This window comes from Pteropus medius, unplaced genomic scaffold, assembly GCF_902729225.1.
Source record: "Pteropus medius unplaced genomic scaffold, Ma_sr-lr_union100, whole genome shotgun sequence".
Classification (NCBI taxonomy): Eukaryota; Metazoa; Chordata; class Mammalia; order Chiroptera; family Pteropodidae; genus Pteropus; species Pteropus medius.
This window is the reverse complement of record NW_024348242.1, coordinates 1044389-1066027: the sequence shown is the minus strand read 5'-3', so window position 1 is coordinate 1066027 and position 21639 is coordinate 1044389. Positions and strand designations below refer to the sequence as shown.

The window sequence follows — 21639 nt, the reverse complement described above, 5'->3', positions numbered from 1 at the left end:
CAGAAGGGAAGACACGGAAAGAGAGGCCAGGGGAGACGGGGAGAGGAAGGGAGGAGTAAAAGAGGGAGAGGGAAGAGAAGGGGGAGCTGGGGACCAGCAAGGACCGCAGCAGGGCCTGGCAGCAGGCTGGGCTGGTGGCGGGGGCTCCAGGAGCAGGGCCGCGGCTCCTCGGCAGGCAGCCAGAGCAGGCTCCCTAACATGACCAGACAGCTCTCCAAAGGGACGGACACAAAGTGCAGGCTGGGGAAACGCAGTCATGGGATACAACGAGCTAATTCAAAAGGGACCAGAGAAATGAAGAACAGAAAGTTCTAGAAGTTGGTGTCGGCCACTCCAGTTCATCCATAACTGACCAGAACTGCCAGTCCAGTCCTTCACCGGCTCTCAGAACCACACAGATCCCAATCCTCCAGCAGATGTGGGAACCACAGAGAGAGCCTGGCGCTGCTACCCGCTGCCACCCGGGACAGCTGCTGGTGGTGGCTCCATGAAGGTGGCCCCCAGCACAGGGGGCTGGACACCCAGGACGTGATGGTGGCCCCCGGCACAGGGGGTTGGACACCCAGAACGTGATGGTGGCCCCCGGCACAGGCGGCTGGACACTTAGGACACAGACCTACCTGAGAGGGAGGCTCTGTTTTCAGCACCACTCACCTGTAACCGCGGCCAAAGACTGAGAGACAGTGGACCCTCCCAGAGACGCCTAAACGCCGGGTGGTCCTGCGCTAATCCAGAGGTTCTCAAAGTGGGTCCCCCGCCAGCATCATCGGCACCCCTGGGAACCGAGACTCACAAACTCACGGCTCCCTAGAGCTGCTCCGTCAGACGCGGATGCTCACTGACACCTGAGAGCCACTGCTCTGACTGAAGCCCCAAGCTCTGCTCCGAAAACACAGAGGAGGCGGCCTCAAGGGGAAACGCAAGCGGCTCAGGACAGAGCCTCCGCGCGGCCCCTCTGCCCCTCTCCTCGGCCCCTCTGCCCCTCTCCTCGGCCCCTCTGCCCCTCTCCTCGCCGTGCACGCGCGGGCGGTCCTCTCCCGACGGGCCGGAGCCACACACGAGTGAGGCCGGAAGTGCCGCGGAGGGAGCGGCGGAAGTGGCTTGCTTCCCTGTTTTAACCGCTGGGAGCTCTCGGCCCCATCTGCGCACCACGTCACCTAGGCAGGTCCCACAGCACCCACGCCGGCTCTGGCTGTGCCAGGTCCCACATCTTGGCAGCCGTGCTCTGGGTGAGCAGGTCACACACCCCTCTGGCGAGGGGTGGGGGACAGCCCCTGGAGCTCACACGCCTTCCCGGCACGTTGACGATGCCAGCCTTCCCCTGACCCGGTTTGTCATCTTCTCAGAAGGGGAGGGTGGCAATAGCAGCTGCCGGCCACTTCTCCGAACAACCTCAAAACGCGCTGCTCCACGTCCAGGGTCCAGGGCCATGTGGCCAGCTGTGCAGCCCTGGACAGTCACCCTGGACAGTCGCCCCGCACCACGAATGGGGCCCCCGCTGCCTTCCCGCCACACCACCGGCCCACGCAGAAGCCACGGGCCTGGAGGCTCCGCACACACAGCGCAGAAGCCCACGTCACACCACGAGGGGGGACCCCCGCCCTCAGGGGCCGGACACCGTCCAGGACAGAAACGAACTCCAGAGGCTGTGGCATGGGATGGGTGTGTGGGGGGGTCTGCAGTGGCCCCTCGCCAGTGCCCCGTCCACTGCCGGCGCTGGCCACAGAGCAAGGCGCTCCATGCCACCGGGCACAGCCTCCCTCCCTCCATCCAACCTGCCATTTTCAGAGCCAGCTCACTCTCCTCACCCGCTGCCTCCCATCCGTGCCATTCGCCTTCCCTGAACGAAGTGGGGTCTCTCTCCAGTGGAAGGAGGTGATGCACAGAGATGCCAGGTTGGACCTGGCACCCTCACCTCCCCTTCCCCCCAAGTCCCCATCCTGCTAGCTCACCCAGCATCCTAAGAACCTGCTGGGATGGAGACCCAGCAGACAGGGCTAGGGAACCCCTGCAGGGACCCCCGCGCCCCCAGCCCAATGACGGGGGTGCGCCCCATCTGCCCAGCCCTCAGCCTGACCATGTGGGGGCAGCCTGTGTGGGCTCCCTGGGGACAGGAGCAAACCTGCTCCTGCTGAGGCCTCAGCTTCAGGAGAACAAGCCACACCCCAGCCCCCTCCCGGACCCCCAAAGCCAACTTCCCTCCGGGCAGGTGATCCTGTAAACACTGCATTTCCAGGTGAAAATGCAGCTTGCAGGGGACCAGTCTGCCAGGCAAACAGCCTGCTGCGTGCACACAGGCACACACGCACACACGGGCACGCACACACACGCACACACATTCTGCTGGGAACATCTGTTTTGACAAACAAATTATTCAAGTCAGTCCAAGGGACATGAATTGACAGAATCTTAACGTGCGGGTCCCTCGCTCAAGGCATTCCGCCTCTGAGCCGCGCTGTGGAGGAAACAGCCAACTCTGATTTCTGGCCCGCGGCCCCTTCCCCACCGCAGCCACCCCCGCGCGAAGACCCCGTCCAAAGCCAAGAGGCTTCCCTCGGAAAGATGGGGCATCGCAGCCTGGGGTCAGGAAGGCACTGCCCGGCATGAGGTCGAACTTTGCCCAGAGGGGCTTTTCTGCAAAGCTGGGGGCAGGAGGGGAAGAAGAACCCCACGGGAGAGAGGGATGGGTCAGCCTTGGCCCTGGGACATGGGCTCCCGGAGCCCTGGGGACCCAGCAGCACCGTCCGGCACTGGCAGGAGGAAGGGTGTGGAAACACCGCTCCTGGCTCCCGCGCCAGGATCCACAGCATCCTGTCAGCTGCAGCACCTGGACCCTGGCTGAAGGGCATTCTCAGACAGCTGGGAATAAACTTTGTCAGGGCAGGGTGCTGGGCAGTGGCCCTGAGACCAATGCCACCGCAGCCCCGGTGCGGGAAGGTGAGGGACACCAGGCTATTTTTAGGGGAAAAAGCAAATCTCAGCCTACCTTCCACGCAGCAGCAGCTCCGCCAGGATCGGAGGTTCAGGAGACAACTGCAGTCGGCTGTGTCAGATTACAAACTGGGGGCGACAGGGAGGGAGGGCGCGGGCGGGGGCGGGGGCAGGGGAGAGTCATCCGCCATGCAGCAGAGCCCGGAGCCTGTGAAACGTCAGTGTCACACACACGCACACGCACGCGCGCACACACACACGCACACACACACACCAAGATGGCTTTCCCTCACTGCCGGCTTCCTTCCCACTGCGCTGCGGCCAAACGCTGGGGCAGACACGGAGGTGAGGCCGCCTCTCAGCCCAGCAGGGCTCAGGGCTCTGGTCGGTGACTGGCTGGTGGAGTAACGCGCACCACGTCCCCTGCTGGCAGCCAGCAGTCCGTCTGTAGCCAGCCAAGGTATCACCAGCCCTCTGCCCCCTGCTCGCCCCCAGGCAGCTAGGAGCCCAGTGCTGCCAGGATCACTGACTGTGGAAGGACCCCAGCTGTCGCAGCCTTCACCCACTGGCTGGCCCCCTCGTCCTCTAGGCCTCTGGCATGGAACGGAGACCGACGCCACGGTCCCCACTCCCCCAGAGGTCCAGGCTGCTGCACAGACACGCCAGCCACCTAGCAACGCCGGCGTGGGACAGCGAAAGCCAGGAAACCGTGCCTGGACCCCACGCACACAGACTCTCCTGCCCAGAATGAAAAGCCCACCGGTTAAAGCCACAAAGCGGTTCAGCCCCTCCAAAGGAAAGCCCCGTACCGGGCCACACTGCGACGTGGCAGAGGGCCTCCACTGACCGCCTGCCCGCACGAGGACACGCAGGCCCCGAGATGGCGCCTGGGCACCGCGGCGTGCGGGTGGGACACGGGTTTCCAGCCGGGCGGGGAGCCTGCGGGACAGGACAGAAAGCTCATTGGTGCCGGCGGGGAGCGGCTGCCCGCCCCGCCCTCTCCGGTCTGCAGACAGAGCGTGGGCTCCGAGGACTGCGAGCCAAGAGGGACCCAGCACGGAACACAGAAAGCGGGGCACGGCGGCCGGGGCGTGGACGCGACCTCATGTGTGCAGACAGGTGAACGGGTCAACAAAGCTGGCCCACCCGGGCAACGGAAAGCAATTCGGACATCAAGGGGGACGGAGAGCTGACTGACACGCTACTACTCAGTGAACCCTGAAAACGATGCTGAATGAGAGAGGCCACGTGCCCAGGACCCCAGTGATAAAACTGCCCGGAACAGCCCCACGGAGACAGACGGAGACGGCGGCTGTGGCTGCTGGCCGCGGGAGGAGGGGGCAGTGGGAAGTGACCGCCAGCAGGCACGGGGTCTCCTTTTGGGGGTGACAATGTTTTGAAACTAGACAAAGGCACTGGTCGCACCAAACACCAGCGAACCGTATATTTCTAAATGGTTAATTTTATACGTTTACCTCAGCTCAACTTAAAAGAAGCCAGAAGAAGGAAAGGCCGCGAAAACAGCACAAGAATTGGGAGTCACGCTAAATCCTGACTCCGTGTGGCCTTGAGCAGGTCGGTCTGTCCCCTCATCTGGAAACGGACCCTATCTGCCTCTAGGAGAGCGTCCACCTCGTGGGCTGTCTGGGAGACAAAGCAGTTGACAGAAGGGAAAGCTGTCCCCCTAGGACTCACTCTTTTAAAAGGTCGCTGACCGGGCAGCTTGGCCAGGACAGGATGCCGTCCCTGCTGTCCCTACTAGAGTCACACTGCCCAAGCGAGACAGGAGGTGGAGTTCCAGCTCGTGGTGCCACGCTCAAATGTCCCAAAACCCAGGTGACCTCTGTGCATAAGGTAGCAGACCAGTCAGCAAACCAGAGCAGCTCACAGGCCTGCCCTTAGGCCACCAGGGAGGCCCAGGACCCGGTCCACCTGTGTGAACACCGAGGATGGCCGGCACGCGGGAGGGGGCGGCCCAGGCAGGCACAGCGGTCCCCGCCTCTGCGCCTTGACGAAGTCAAAGGCGCCACCCTGCCCCGCAGAGGCGGCCTAGCCCGGGACCGGAGGCAGAGCCCACAGAGGTGTGGCAATGGGGACCCGCCAGGCTGCCCAAAGCTCCCAGAAGCACCATCTATGGGTGAGACGGCCACATGCTGACCAGGCGCCCGTGCAGAGCGGGCACAGTGGGCAGTCCGCACCAGGACAGCTCCGAGAAAACGCCACTCTGCTCTCCCACGCGCTGAGGGCTGAGCGACAGCAGCAGAGTCCCCTCGACCGGCCAGCTAACAACAGGGCCGTGCTGACGGGGACGTGGGCCCGGGACACCACGAAGCACGGCCGGCCTTCTGTGCGGCCAGTTCCAAGGCCAGAGCGAAGTGTGGCCACCAAGCCGTTTCAGGGCCCCTGCGGAAGGCCGCTGCCCACTGCAGGCCCAGTGCTGGGTCCGTGCCCGCGGCGCCCTGTCCAACACGGAGCGGGCCGTCGCAGGTCCAAAAGGCAAGCAGTCTTTGGAGGTGGTCCAACGGGCGACTGGGAAAGCCCGGGTGAACCACGAGGCGCTTACAAACAGGGACGGGACAGTGTGGCGTGCAACAGAAGCAGACGGGGCCACCACAGAACTTGCTGTGACAGAACAGGGCAGCACGCTCTTCATCCCCAGCAACAACCTGGGTGTTACTGCATTTAATAACGGGCAAGAATCAATGGCTCTCATGGACAGCGAGAACGACCAGCCAGAAAATACAAGGGAGAGCAAAGAATCCCATCTACAAGAACAGACAAAAAGCACGTCCCGACGAACGATCTGAACCAGAAGTGTGTCAGATACATATGAAGAAAACTGAGGGGAAAAGGAAAATTAAAAATACTTGGATGAGATGCTTAAATTTCATAAAATTCTCCCTACATCGACCTTAAAATTTAATGTGATTACAATAAATATAAAGGCAGGATATTTTAGATCTATGGACAGTGATTCTAAACTTCAGCACAAAAGTGTAATCTGAACATTTTCTAGGGTAAAAAAATAAAAATAGAAAGGTATTAGCCATATCAGACATTAAAATATATTACAAATCTATAAATAAAATTGTTTGCTCTTGGTGTATGAACAGATAGATCAATAGAACCAACCTGGGTAAACGGATCCAGTTACATATGAGAATTTAATACATGATAAAGGGGCACTTCTAATCAATAAGGAGATTGATGATTCAATAAATGATATTCAGAAAACTGAATAATTTAAAAAATATTCTTACGCGAAATCACTTTCAGAAGAATCAAGTATTTATAAACATATAAAGGAAGACGTAGACGCCCTAGAAGAAATCATGAAGGACTTCGACATGGGACAGGAAAACAAGAGACGAAGGGAAGGCCCGTTAAATTAGACTATGTGGAAATTTAAAACTTCTGCACAGTGAAAAAGTGCCATAAATAAAATAAAAAGATAAATTATAAACCGGGATAAAATACTTGCAATGCAAGGTTCAGACTCAAGTATGGGTCCGGGTTTTGTGGAGTCTGGAGTTTATCCACTTAGAGGAGCTCTGTTTAAGACAGATTTTAAAAACCCAACGATACAAAATAGTACAGATATGATGATTTATAAAGAATGAGAAAACAAATCGCAGCAAATGTCAGACTTTAAAAGGCTGACAAAACCCACAAATATCACAAAATCCAGAAAAACAGCATTATATTTCTTTGCCTGACACATCTCTATAACACTTTTTCTCACTCTTTTTCAGCTGTATAATCTTTGATTACCTTATAATCTTTGTAAAATCATTCTTTGGAGAGATTAGAAAAAAAATTATTTCCTTAGTATAATTCATCAAATTTTGGTTTTTTAAAGTTATTGGTAGTTTAAAAGTTTTCTTAAACAAATTTATTTATGTAAAATTATGACAAACGGACTTGCTGTTTGAACTGCTGTTCCCAGGTAGGTGTGACAAGCATCGAATTCTGACGGATGCTATTTGGTTTGATGACCATCAAGAAAGTCAGGTTGTTTGGGGTCACGCTCACGTCTGCTGGGTGACCGAGGCCACTCCAAGCAGGACAGCTCCCCATTGGCCATGCACTGCCAAGAACAGTGTCCTCAGCTTCCAGCTGCACATTTACAGGCTGGGGGAACTGCCCACGGACCAGCCTTTGTCCCCGCTCATCTCAAACCTCTTCTCCCGCCCCACGCTCCCAGTGCCAACTGCCGGAAGTGTGTTCATCTCACGAGACAAGCCTCAGCCTCACAGGGTCATGAAGGGTAATTCAGCATAAACAGCAGTGGAAGTATGACAGAAAGCCATCCCATGCCATGATGGCCAGAGATGAGTTACACCCAGCAGTGACTGGGTGTAACTACTGAACACATCCCACTAAATCCAGATTTAACGTGACCCCGACTGAACTGCGTCTTAGCTGGGTCTCGGAATGCCCAGAGCCTGTCTGACAACGCCCGCATGACAGGGCGGCTCACCAGAAAGATCCAGTCATCGTAACTGGCTGCAGCTCAAACAGCCTGAGTGAATTGCGTGACCTCGGTGCCAGGACCCTTTCCAGTGTCTCGTGAGGGTTTACACAAGTGCCTCTGAAACGTAAACTTCACTTGCTTCGTGATAAATCTGCCTCTTGAAGAGCTAGAGACTAACTTGCTTAATATAAAAAGAGCTCTTACAAATCAGTAAGACCAACGATCTAACGAAACTTGGCAGGGGGTGCAAATGAACAGTTCGGCACGCTCCAATTCAAAAAACGAGGTGTTGCTATAACACAATCTCCAAAACACATTAAGTGAATAAAGAAAATTGCACGTGCTCTTCTGTTTGCACGTGAAAAAGGCGTGCGTGCGCACGTGCATGTGACTGGGCCAGGAAGCTCGCCACAGTGGGAGTGGTTGTCTCTTCAGGGAAGGGCCGGGGACCAGGAGTCTGAGAGTGACACATCCCTTTTACTGTGGCAGTGTGAATTGTTCACCATGTGCAGATACATGACTACTTCTCTGTAACTCAAAGCACTATTATTTATGAAAACTCATCGAACTAAAACTAAGAAAGGCAAATTTTACTGTTTGAAATAAAAAATGTCTTCTGGATACTTTTAAGTACTATTATTAAATATGCATTCTATAATAAATATGTTATATATTAAATTAGGTAAACACACACATATATTCACAGGGCATACCAAAGAAGATACCCAGTACTTCGCATGTTTACTTTGGCTACTGGGCTGAATAGGGACAGAGGAATTGCAGAGTATATGAAACTCTGAAACACTTATACTAGATTCGATATGTTACTGTTACCGTTTGCCCCAGACCTACCCCACAATCCTGTACAAACTTAGTTCAAACACATCGAACCATCAAACCACCGCAACAGCACAGCAAGAAAAAAGCAGCCTGAGAAAACATTGACCCTTCATAATCCACCAAAATAATGCTTCACGGGCGACAAGGGAAGCTTGGGCAAGCGACCTGGAACAGCCCTCCCACACGGCCGGTGCTGTCAGGAAGGGGCACTCACGTGGGGGTGTGGCCCCCCCGAGGTGGGGCTCCCTGCCGCCCAGATGGCTGCCTGTTGTCTCTGAGGCCACAGCCGCTCCTTCCGGGACAGCCTCAGTGGCCGCGGCCGTCGACAGTCTCCTGGCCCAGCAGTTCCTCCTGCGGGAGGAAAACCACAGTCGGTCCACTGCTCAGGACAGTGAGGCAGCTGCCCGGGCGCACAGGTGCCCCGCACAGGTGCCCCGCAGCCTTCCGCTGGGGGACGGCTTTCCTCCAGCCCCACGGAGACTGAATAAGAGGCAGAGAGAGACAGAGTCAGGGACAGAGTCAGGGACAGAGAGACACAGGGACAGAGAGAGACAGGGACAGAGGGAGAGGCAGAGGAAGAGAAGGGGCGGACACGTCTGGCTCCAGAGTCGCAGCAGTGGCACCCCGCTGTCCAGTCACGACTCCCACCACAGGCCGTGGGAGCTCAGAGTGACAGCCTGGCTGGACAGGATAAGTGTCCCCATGCCCTCAGGATGCCTGTAGGGTCACCCGTCTCCTTGCGTGCGCTCCTGCTCAGAACATGGCAGACAGTGACAGCCGGCCCTGCTTCCTGTGCTCAGGACAGGGAGGCGGATGGGTGTCTAAAGATGGGTGACGTTAAGGTGGCGAGAGGTGGACACAGATGGGCCGTGAGCCTCAGAAGTCCACTCTGAGACGGCGAGAGAGGAGCAGAGACCAGGGCAGCGAGGGAAGTGCAGGGAGCTGCAAAAATAGTCATGAGGCCGCATGGAGCCACAATATCATGGGCACCAGGGATCAGCCGCCTGATTAAAATAGTCATGATGATAAATAGTGTATGGGGAGCCTGTCAATATATGCAGGTACCCAAGCATAACAAAATGATTAAATAGTCATGGAGGTCATATGGAGCCAACACACAGGCACCAAAGCAACATGATTAAATGGGGCCAGGCCATGGAGGCCAGGTATGTCACACACAGGCAAATCGGGGACAGTCGAAAAATGGATTAAATAGCCGCGGCGCTGTATGGAAAACACACAGGCACCGGGGATTACGCCGATTAAATAGCCAGCGGAGGCTGGTATGGAGCCACACAGGCACCGGGACAACATTGGGGGCCAGCTATGGAGGGGCCAGGCATGGGAACCACACACAGGTACCAGGGACAGCTATGCTGGGGCCAGGGGGTCACGCAGAGGCCAGGGATGGGAGCCAACACACAGGTACCAGGGGACAGCGGGAGCAGGGCCAGCTGCGGAGGCCAGGCAGGGAGCCACACAGGTACCAGGGGACAGCGGGAACAGGGCCAGGTGCGGAGGCCCGGTGGGAGCCGCACGGTCCCGGGGAGACGGGGCGGAGAGCGGAGCCCCGTGCAGGCTCACCGCAGGGGCGAGCACTCTTTTCTTTTTCCACTGAGTGACACGAGGGCCATCTGAGGTCCACGCAGGGCAGCCTGACCCTATGTCCTCTGTCTGCATGGCAGGAGGGCCACAGCCCCGGCCCTGGACGGTCCACCATGGTTCCTGCCAACTCAAGATCACGCAGCTTGATAACGGCCATCGAGAAAGCAGCTGTCTTAGAGAGAATGGGTCTGTGGAAGACGCTGGAATGGCTGCTCGTGTAAAGTGACGAGGGTGGGTGGAGAGGTGGCACAGGCCTGGCAGGCTGGCACTTGGAAGGCACCGCTGTGAAACCTCACCTGAGACGCAAGGAGACGCTCAGACCCCCTCGCCTGGTCCGGCCCCGTTTTCACCCCAAGATGCAACTCCAAACCTGAAGGTCCCAGAGATGCGGGTTCTCCCGCTGCGTCTTCCTTCTGGTCAGGGCGTTCTCCCCGAGCCACTTTCAGGACCAGCCGAGAGCCGTTCACCGCATCTGGACGTGCTCCACGAGGTCACGGGCAGCGTGGCGTGAGGCCCGACAAGACGAGGCAGCGCCAACGCGGGAAGGCGCTGTCTGCGGAGGCCTCGGCTGCCCGGGCAGCGAGGGGCCCTTTCGCCGCCTCTGCTTTGTGCACACAATTAAAAAAAATGAGACGACTTCCCCCCGGCCCGTGAGCCAGGAGCAGGAGACGCTGAGATGGTTCTCTAGCGGGTCGGGAACCTGCCGCAGCAATCCCAGAACCGCGTGCGTCTTGCCAAACACAGAGACGGTTCGGGCGATGAGACCAGTGTCGGTTGGCTCGGTCAGGAAACGCACAGGCCGAGACAAAGCGCGTCGTCTCTCAGAGACTTGGCTTTGGGAGCGCAGCTGAAGTCTGAAGCGGGGTTCGCGAGGACCAAGCCGGTTAACAAATGAGAAAGACTGGGATCGGCGGGCACGTGAGTCCGTACTGCGAGGGTCTGCACGACCTCCCATCGGCTTTGGTGACAGATCTAGAATCCAAAGAGTGCACACCCGGCCAAGATTTCTGCCCGTCGTCAAGCTGTGTGGACTGACAGGGCATCGTGCCCTCAGGTCGACGGCTGGCAGAGGCCGAGGGTGGACGCCCGCTTTCTCCCCACGAGCTCCGCTGCTCCCTCAATTCCCCGACCGCCCGCTCACTCTTGTTACCTGCCGGGCCCCTGGCACGCGAGTCGTGAGTCACCGTCCCTCCCGGGACCCTTCTCCTCCCCTGCTGGGGCTGCAGCTCCCTGTGACAGGACGTTCCCTTAGGATGAGTCTGCGGCTGGCTTTGTTAATGGAACCAACTCAGCTTTTTCTGGACAATTCCGATAACTCAAAAATCAAAGCCACAGCAGGAAGGAAGATGAAGCACCCACTTCAGCCGTGAAGGTGAATTTCAGGCACGGTGGCTGACGACGCGGCCCCTCTCCGCCATGTAAACGCCTGTGTGTAACATTTGGGTTGTTCTCAGGCAGGTTCCAAAGGAGCCGGACACGCCTCCCAGGACAGGCGTACCTCCTCGCAGAGGTGCTCTCACCAGAGGACAGGACCGGCAGCGGGGCACGGCTGTCACTAGAACCCGCCACCGGCACCCTCGCGGATGGGGCCCGACTCAGAGCCGTGACGACGACGTGCAACGCGCGGTCCCAAACTAGACGCTGGGCCAGGAAAAACGTGGCTGCATGGGACATTGTTGGGGCGATGGGTAAAGTCTGAACAGGGACCATGGGTTGGATAACAGTATTTCATCAGCGTGTAATTTTTAGATTTTGATCACCATACCGTGGTTGTGTTAGAGAGTGTCCTTTTTCTTAGAAAAAAGTACACTAAAATATTTAGGAATAAAAGTACAATATATCTGCAATTTACTTCCAAACAGATAGTTTTAAGGGAAAATCTTTCTCCCTCTCCCTCTCCTTCCCTGTGGATAGATAGAAAACTAGATAGATGACAGGTGATGATAGACAGACAGGTAGACAGACAGACAGACAGATGATAGACAGACAGAGAGAGATAGATAGACAGATAGACAGATAATAGAGAGATAATCGATAGATGATAAAATGATTTTAAAAATTGGGGCAAAATGTAAACAATGAATTTGGGTAAAGGATATAAAAGAGTTCTTTATGCTGTTCTTGCTGCTTTTGTGTTAAATTACATCAAAATAAAGTTTTTAAAATGCTAAAATAGAACGGCAGAAAATATAGTAGAAAAATCCAGAAAAAACACAGGAAGAATCCCCAGAGCGCACCAAGGACAGACTCCGGCTCATCCCCGGTAGCTCGCGCTCCTCAGGCTCGTCTGTTCACAGGCCGATGCTATGAAAAGCCTTTACCCCAACACACGCAAGCTGCTCCCTGGGCTCTTGTCCTCCGTCTCCAGTGGACAGGACCCTGGGTGCCCATCTGGCCCGTCCGGCCCTGGGCATCTGCCGCCGGGGCTGGTCCCCAGCCTGCCCCAGTGCATTTGGACATGGTGGAAAGCCGCCTTGTGGAGAGCGCTGTCCCCCTGGGTGAGGCACAGGAGAAGTGGTCCCCCTAAGATGAAGAAAGAGAGATGCTAAGTGTTGTGCAGAATTGGGTTTGGCGAGTGAGGCACATGGTGCTGACCCTTCCTGATACCCATTTGTCCCTTTTCCTACATAAACAGGATACTGGTTATTTAGCGGGGCGCTGCACCCGACCCTGGAGCCAGAGGGGGCCATGTGACACTGTTCTGGCCAGTGACCTGTGAGCAGGCATCTGAGGGGGTGCAGCGGGAAGGGTTCTGGGAGCACATCTGCTTCCCTCATAAATACAGATGTGATGGCTGGAGCTGCGGCAGCCATCTGCAATCATGAGGGGAAAGACCAAAGGAATCATAATCACAGCCCTGACATCCTTGAGCCATTGAATCGTTGCCAGCTGCTGCCAACGTCTAAATTTCTCATGTGAGAAAAAAATAAGCCCTATGTTTAAAACACAGTTAGTTGTATGTATATTCTATTGCTTTTGTCAAACCCTCTTTTAATTGACATAACAATATTTTTTTCTTTTTTTATCTTAGGCTCCAGAGAACAGCTGTGATAAAATATTCTGCACCACATCCCTTTATACTTCCTTCCTGTTCTCTCTCCCACAAGATCGTTTTCAGTTAAACTATGGACTTATTTCTTAAGCCTGAAGCAGGCAAACTCCCATCGGGAGGGTTCTCTGCACACACCTGCTGATTCCTACTTGCCTTCCCCAAACTAAACATCTCCCAGTTCTGCTTAGTTGTTAATGCCCAGGGGACGCACTTGAGCCGCGCCCCTAGCATCCTGTGCACTTAGAGCCCAGGCAGGGATTCCGTTACACAGGTAACTGAGGGGCGAGTGGCCCTAGCCCGCCTCCCCGGGAATGCCCAGCGGCTCTCCCACAAGCTGCTCGCTTTGCTGGTGGCTCTTCCGCCCAGTCTGTCTGTTCAGCCAGCTGATAGGATAGAAACAAGGATGACACTCAGCAAAGCCACGAGCCCACGACCCCACAGAAACCATGGGAAGCTGGTGTGTGCGCCCATCAAGAAGCTGTGTGTGAAGTTTGTTTGTCAGACAGATCCAAGAGGGGAGGCTCATTCTAGAAACAGACCGTCTGCAGCCTGACCCAACACGGGGCACACAGACAGCCAGAGCGGTGCTCGCTGCTCAGGCAGACCCTCACGCACGGTCTAGAAACCAAACGAGCAGAATACGCAAGGCTGGACCGGAGAGGCCAACAGACTGTCTGCAGCGGGACGGCGAAGTGAGCCCGGGGTGCCAGTCCCAGCGTCAGGACGGAACGCTGGTGCAAACGTGGCTCCATCCACGATTTATTTCCTGCAGGGCAAAAACTCTACCACTGAAAAGTGTTCGTTTGGGTTAAGATATTATGATTCCAAAAAGCCCAAGCAATTAGATATTACAAGGGCAAAAAGACCTCAGGCACTTCCTAGTGCCCTCACACACAGGCATCCCCCAGCGACTCAAGGAGAGCCGTGTGCCTTGCTGTGGTCAAAGCACTGTGGGCAGTTGCTTGATATGTTTGTCACTTCCAGGTAAAAGGCTGTCTACCTTCAGCCCGAGTCCCGCAGAACGTGCAGAGTCCACCTGGGGACCTGCAGTGAGCATATTGCATGATGGAGAAATCAACCTACATGTTTACGCCACTGAGACTCTCCGTTTGTTATGGCGGCCCAAGCTAACCCATCCCGACTGATGCGACACGGCTCACGCTAAGTGCGCGCTGAATTCCAGCTGTGGCGACCTGCGGAAAGCCGCTTCCCCTCTTCACGTGTCTCATCGGTAACACGGGTGGCAATACCACACCTGCCTGCTAGGACACGGCGCTGCAGCCTGAGACGCAGGCACATGGGATGCGCCTGGCACAGTCGGGGTTCTGTACGTGACGGTGGCAGTTAGAGTCACCGGCGCCCCATCGCGGGCATTCCAGAGGTATCTAAGGGCGCCGTGGGAACCCAGCTGGACTGGACGCAGCTAGCCTCATCAAGGGGAGGAAACCTACCCCGCTTCTCCCGAGAGGCCCGACCCAGGACCCGCTGGGTTCTATCCCCTGCTCGAGGAGGCCTCTGCTGGCTGCACCAAGCAGACTTACTCAAGCTTATCATCATTACTAAGTTGTCGCTACTGTTGCTGTTTGTCTTACTCACGTTTAGAGGGAAGGGTCTAGACCAACTTCTAATCTAGGTTCTCCCAGGTTACTCCTCTTTCCCTTTGCACAATTTTCTTAGCAAAACTCTCCACTGCTGACCTCTCCCCCACAGCTTCTCTGTCCGTCTTGCAACTAACTCCCTGTCGTCACTGCTTCCTGCTCGCCTGAGATTACCTGACTTTTGCTGGATAAAGGGCAGGCATTTATCAAGCCTCAGGTGCACTCAATGGGAGTGACTTGTCGTTGCCCAGCTCAACACGTTCCCCTGTTCCAGCCACAGGGAGCTAAACCCCAGACAGAAGCAAAAACTGCAGAAATGCCAGCTTCAACTGTGACGCCAGGACCTGGGCCAGGTGGCTCACACTCACTTTCCGCCACTGAGAAAACCTGCTGCCCTCGGGCGCCACCTACTGGCTGTCTTCCTTCTTCCTCCCGGAGCCTCTGCGCCCGGAAATAAGCAGGCGGTGAAGACCTGGAGCTGGTGGCAGTGAAGAGTGATCTCCAGCGAGTGGAAAAGACTTTAGGATGCTAACCTGAGTCGATATCTGTCAACTGTGTGGCGTCTTAGAATTTGGAAAGGTTTTAATTTAAAAATAAGATGAATTGATGGACAGTGTGACAGATGGATTAATTTACGCTAAGGCAAATATAGCAAAATGCTAATTGTAGAATCTAGATGGTGGGCATATCTGCCTGTGTTCATGGTATAATTCCTCCACATTCTTATATGCTTGAAAAGTGCCATGAAAGTTGTTGATCGGGGGTGGGGGGGCTGCTTTCCACACGTGGTTTCACCTCTTGGTGAACCTCCGACCACGTGGACCTCCATGTCTAGCTACGTGTCTTCGTCGATGCTGGTGTCACAGGGTCTTGCCCTCCGTTCGTCCCTTTTACAAATCTGCGTCCTCCAGCAGGGCTTTTTAGGCTCGTGCAGCTCTTCGGCCATTACTTCTCCCCTGACCATCCCCCTTCTGCCTGCAGCACTCAGCCCCGTGATGCGGCCACCCTGACACTGCCTGCCATCTGCAGTCTCCCTCCTGACGCTGTACTGCACCTCAAATTCAACTGGATCGAAACTGGTGGCATCGTGACCATCAAGAACCTCAAGTTTCCAGTCCAGCCCCACTCGGCCCTCCCCAGCCAGCTCAGAACCCAGCGCTGGCCTCCATTACACTGCAGCCCTGGGCCGCCGCCTCCTCGGGCCCCAAGAATGAAAACTCCTGTCTTACTGAAGCCGCGCCAGCACCCAGCGGGCCCTGGATGACATCCCTGGGGGACGCAGTTTAACCCTCCACTGCCTGCCCACCTCAGCTCATGGAGGAGGGCCCTGAGCAGGACGACGGTGGGGTCGCTGAGCTCATACACGGCACAGGTGTTTGTGCTTTCTAAATCTTCAGAATTCCAGAGTGGCTCAGACCCCCACAGGGCTTCTGGGCAAGCTGACCGCGAAGTCATTTGTTCCTGCTCTGGTCACCTGTGTATTCCTTCCCCTGTGCCCCTTCTCCCGTTCCGATGCGATTACTGGAAGCACTAAGCATTGTGGGAAACTCCCCGGAGTCGCCTTCTCAGGAGGCCTGGTTTATTAAAGCTCAGGCCAAGCGGCTCATCCCACCTATTGACCAGCGAGTCCCCTGCAGGCTCGGAATCCATCTGGGGGCCTGAACGGCTGTGTCTTACAAAAGCAGTCACCGCGGGAGTCCCGGGGGCAGTGCCGACCTACAGGTAGCCATTGTCCGTGGATTATGTGCGCACTGTCGGCTTGGGGGCCTGAAGATGAGGCCCCCTTCAGAAGCAATGATAAACAGCTCTTCAAGGGTCGCACGGGTCAGTGAGAAAATGGGACTTGATTGACACGCATTCTATCCACCTAAGGTTTTTAAGAAAACAGTTGCCAAGGAGAAAAGCGGCGGCAGTCCACCGCGGGGCTGCGCCTGGCCGCAGCGCCGGGGGCCCAGCGCCCTCTGCTGTCCGTCTCACGCGCTGCAGGCCACGAGGGCGGAGGCCGAGGAACCGGGCGGGGCAAAGGCGAGCTGTCCTGGGGACCACCGCGTCCCAAGCCCCGCAGGAGAGGGGACCGCACCTTTCTCAATGCCTTTTACTGCGGTGTAATTCGCACACCATAAGGTGCGCTCGCCGCTCCCGAAAACCCCCCGCCCCCCGCCGCCCCGCAACTGGCCCTCCAGAAGGACGTGGCTGCCCAAGATTTAAACCGCACTGACGTCTTTAGTGGGGCTTTTTCCGGTGCTCCTTGTCACTTCAGGACAGCCGGGCCGAGCGCTGCTGTTAGTTAATACCAGGGCAAGCACGCCCCATGCTGCACCGAGTCCCGGACACAGTCACCCCCCACCCCCACCCCGGGAGAGACAGCACTCCTGGAGCTTGGCGGTCTCAACCGCAAGGACCCTCCCACAGAGGGTCAGCCTCATCTCCACAGCTATCCCAGCACCCTGGAAGGTCACTATGATGAGCTAGAACCTTGGACACGAGCTAATTCAATATTCTTCTTACATGTGGGGGCCGAGGCCCAGAGAAGCAAGCTAAGTAAAGACAAGACACACAGCGTCATCAGAGTGAGGGCGACCGGATGAAACACCGTGCTTCAGCACAGCAGTGCGCGCCAGAGGACGCAGCACCCACCGCCCGCTGCACCCGGCCGCGGACTGGAAAACGCGACCCGATTCAGAGCCGGCAGAAAGTGAGGGGAAACATGTGCCTTAGAACCTATGAAATCTGGGAATTTAAACCAGGGGTCCCCACCCGCCCAGGGCTGTGGCCTGTTAGGAACTGGGCCGCATAGCAGGTGAGCGAAGCTTAATCTGCAGCCGCTCCCCAGCGCTGGCATCACAGCCTCAGCTCCACCTCAGGTCATCAGGCCTTAGATGCTCACAGGAGCACCAGGCCTTTCGCTTACTCGTGGGTCTCCATCAGTTTATATGGGACACTGCTTCCCCATGACACAGCACGTGGATCTAGGAGACATGTCTGTTGTGTGCTGTGAAAGACACCTGACCTCCTGCCAACTGTCTCCCTCTTTCTACCCTGCTCCTCCTTCAGACACGTCTCACCAAGGGGGGGCAGGGTGACACCTTCATGACACAGAAGTCAGGCCAATTATCTGTACGCAACCTCCCAATTCTGTCGGCGTGAAAGTCAGAGTCCTTAGGGAGGTCGCAGACACTGCGTGGTGGGGCTCCCCACCCACCGGCCCTCACACACACGCACACATGCTGCAGTCTCTTGCTACTACTTCCTGCCACCGGTCTCCAACACAGCTCAGGGCCTTTGCACACGCTGCCTCCTCAGCCTGGACCCCCTCCAGAAACCCTAATGGGTCGCATTCTCGCCTGTTCCGTACTGTCACCCAGATATCACCTTTCAGTCTGATCTTCCCTGACATCCTGCATGCAAACTTACACAAGTATGCCTTGTCCTCCCAAGATTTCTATTTCTCCAAAACTTCATCACACCCGGCTTACTATACATTCTACTTAATCACGTTGTTTGTCACCTGTCTGCCTTCTCTAGACCACAAGCCCTGGGTATGGGGACGGCCTGGGCTGTTCACCACTGTAATCCCAGCTCGTGGAATACCACCTGGCATGCAGGTGTTCCGTAAGCATTTGTTGAAAGAGCTGCATGCTTCATGAAATGAGAGTGGTATGCACACTTCCTCGTGGAGGGCAGCACGCTGCTGTGTTCCCTGTGACAGAAGAACGCAGCCTAAGATCGTGACGCAGCAAACCTGTCAGCAAGCAGGCGGAGGGCCTGAGCTTGCGCCCCCTGCATCAGAGGCTCAGATGTAGAGACAGAAAACTCCGATCTGAGTCAGGGAGCAGGGCTTCCTGCCTTCCGAGCCTGTCCATTCAGAAGCAGGCCCCAGCCCACTCTCCTTTCTTCCAGTAGACAATGTCCAGATGCCCCCTGGAGCTGATGTTCCCAGAACCTGCACTCCAGGAAAGTGACCCTAAAGATCCACGAAAGCCAGGCAGGGGGAGGAGGGTACCCGAATCCGCCCACGTGGCGTCCGAATCCTGCTGCCTGCCGTGCTCTCCCCGCTCTGCGTCCCCCGGGATGTCTCGGCAATCAGCCACCAGCGCTGGGTACGCTCTCAGGGGTCCCAGTCCCAGGGTACATCCAGCCGCAGTCCTGTGACAACTCCCCTTAGCAGAGACACGGAAAAATCTGCTGCTGTCACCTGCTGCTGAATGGCTATGACGCCACGACTAACTCTCTCTTCTACAAACATAAACCAACCACAGAAATCTCCTCTGCATGGCCACCCGGCAGTGGCCACAGTGTGCACTGAGCCACCAGGACAGGCTGGAGCAGGAGGCCGGCAGGGCTCCTTGCCTGGTTCGCACCTCCAGGCTCACCATCCTGGGCAGCCATGTGCCCCTGACCACCCAGCCGTGGGCGGCCACGTCCTCGGTGCCTTCCCTCTCCCATCAGGACGCTTCCCATGTCCTGGGTGCACCGTGGGGACAGCAGAGGGGCTCAACCATGAGGATGGGACACTGCTGCAGGAGAGGGAGCACCTGCCCCTTCCCCAGCACCACGAAGCCGGCCATCTGCTGAGCCCTGAAGATGACGGCACTTCCCGCAGCCGGGTCCCCGCCCTGCCAGCTTCCGACTACTGAGCATGAGTTCTGGGCAAAATGTCGCAGCTGTGACAGGATGGGCCACTCCTGACAATGTGATCACCAGAACTTGAGATCAACTGTTATTTTTAAACACTCAGTAATTTTTTCTAGTTATGAAGAATCCCCTTGAGGAATTCGTCATTGGAGGAAAGATTTTTTTTTCCCACTCTGGGGAAAATCACTTTGATAAACCTTTTCCTTACATACAAAGGCAAAGCCAAAATCCTATAAGAACGGTCAGAAAATCAGAGCAACACCACGTAATAAAAGCACACACACTGTGTGTCAAGTGCCCACCTAAGCACTGTCCATCCATCACCCATTCACTCCGCAGGCAATCCTATTTAACAGAAGAGAGAGCTGAGGCACAGAGTAGCTAAGCAACGTGCCCAAGGTCACACAGCAAGTGAGTGGCAGAGTCTGGACTCAAACCCAGAAGGCCTGGCTCCACAGCCTGCGGTCGGCATGAAGACACGCAGTCCTACCTTTCTAGTTCGATGTGGTAAAAGCCTCCACACTGTGGGAGTGGCATGCCAGGGGGTCACTACGTGTCTGGGGTCACTATATGTCTGGGGTCAGGAGCCTGGATCATCAGGGCAGGGGTCAAGGGCGCATCTCCTGGGACTTAGTAACCTGGCCCCTAGAAAATGGCAGCACACGGGGAAGCGAGAGCAGGGGCCGCGTGAACTCATCCGCCCACTAACCACGTGCTCCCCCTAGAAGTCCATGGCCAGTTCCAGCATTTGCAAACCCCAGGGACCAGGAAGCGAATATACCTGAGGGAGGAGAGGTGACAGGCAGTAGGGAGTGGCAGAGACTGCGGCAAAGGGCAAAGTCCAAACCTGCTCCACAGGGACCAGCACCTCTCAGCCACTGGCCGCCCGCGGGGCCAGGTGGTGAAGAGAAGTCCGGCTCCCACGTGCTGGCGACCCGTCTACATTTAGACCGTCGGCCTCTTCTCTCCCCTGCTCTCCCGAGCTCTCCCCACATTCTCACCTGCCAACGTAACTCCTTGACTTCCGTGTCTACCAGGCACCCCCAGCTGTCAATGACAAGCGCCTCCCAAACGCACCGTCCTCCCAGGTGTCCTCCCCGGCACTGCCCTCGCCAGTCCCCCTTTGCCCGGGCCAAACGCCTGGCTCACTACGCGCAACGAGGCACTTACACCGCGAAGCAAGGCGGGCGCTCGCCTCCCGCAGCGGTCCCCGCGCAAGCGCGGAGACTCGGGCGCTATGAGCCGCGTGGGCCACATCTTCGTCCCAGAGACGCGGCCCTACTTGGCCCAAGGCCACCCCCCTGCAGACAGGAGCTCCGTGGGAAGCAGGTGCAGGCCATGCGGCCCATGCCGCGCCACCCCCTCTGTCCCTTTTTCAGTCTGCTCCTCTTTTGGCCGCAGGCTGTCACGGTCCCCGCCAGTCTTCACAGAGCCCTGCACCCCGACCCTGCTCGTAGCACCTCAGAGGCAGCCTGTGCCCCGCCGTCCTGTGCACTTGGCCGAGACCTGGCTGCCCTCCCGTCTCCCCGGCGCCCCGGCCGGTCCCTGAGCCGCCGCCTGCCCGCGGGCCCCTGGTCCAGGCTGTCCGGGGTCGCCGGATCAGCCACCACCCCGCCCCGGATCCGCCCGGGGCCCGCGGCGCTCTGTGGACAGGCCGCGGGGGCTGCGGCAGGAGCGCTGTCGCTGCGTCGCCGGCACGGGGAGGGCCCGGCCCGGGGTGAGGGGGATCCCAGGCCCGACTCCGTGAGGACACGCGCGCGTGAGCTTCCTGGCCGCGTCCGGGGGCGGGCAGGTTCCCCGGGCCGCGCGCGCCCTCCACCGACGCGAGCCCCGGGCCACGGCGCGGCCAGCCCCGGCCCCGGCCCCGGCCCCGGCCTCCGCGTTCGGGGCTCGCGCTCGACCCCAGGACACGCTCGGGAGTGGTGACCGGCGCGGCCTCGGGACCGGACCCGACCCGGCTGGCCCAGCGCGTCCCCTCCTGTCCCGCCAACGCGCGGGCTCGGGGACAGCGCTCCTGAAGGCGGCCGTGAACCGGACACGTCCACGCCCGGGCCGACGCCGCCGCGCCACGCGCCGGAACTGACCAGAGCCGCTCTGACGACCCGCGAGACCGGAACCGTCTGAGGAGCCGCGAGGCCGGAAGTCGACACTGAGGAACCATAAGAACCAGAACTGAATCTCGCGAAGCGCGAGGCCGGAAGTCGACGCGCGGGCTCCCGGCAGGCACCGCGCCACCTTGCGCTCCTGACCCGGCGCCCGGGTCCGGCTTCCCCGGCCCTCAGGCCGCCGTCACAGTCTGTGGAGGGACCGCTGTGTCCCTCCCGAGTCAGGCCCGTCCGCCGAGGCCCCTTCGCCGTGCCGGCCACACGGTCACCGAGGGCGGAGGCCTGGCCACCTGGCAAGGCCCAGCCCTGGCCCACTGGGGACCTGGGCAGACACGCTCGTCCCCACGGGCCTCGCCACCCGGGCGCCCACCTCCGGGTCTCCGCTTCCTCTTCCTTAAA

General features: G+C 57.6%; 1 protein-coding gene across 2 annotated transcripts in view; it reads right to left on the bottom strand.

The window, feature by feature from the left end:
• RIMBP2 (RIMS binding protein 2) overlaps nucleotides 1-3207 on the bottom strand; it is a 140030-nt gene extending 136823 nt beyond the window's left edge. For both annotated transcript variants that reach the window (XM_039879221.1, XM_039879222.1), the window contains exon 1: nucleotides 2987-3207. The gene's annotated coding sequence lies outside the window, so the exon portion shown is untranslated. The remainder of the gene's footprint in view (nucleotides 1-2986) is intronic.
• Nucleotides 3208-21639: the final 18432 nt, after the last annotated feature.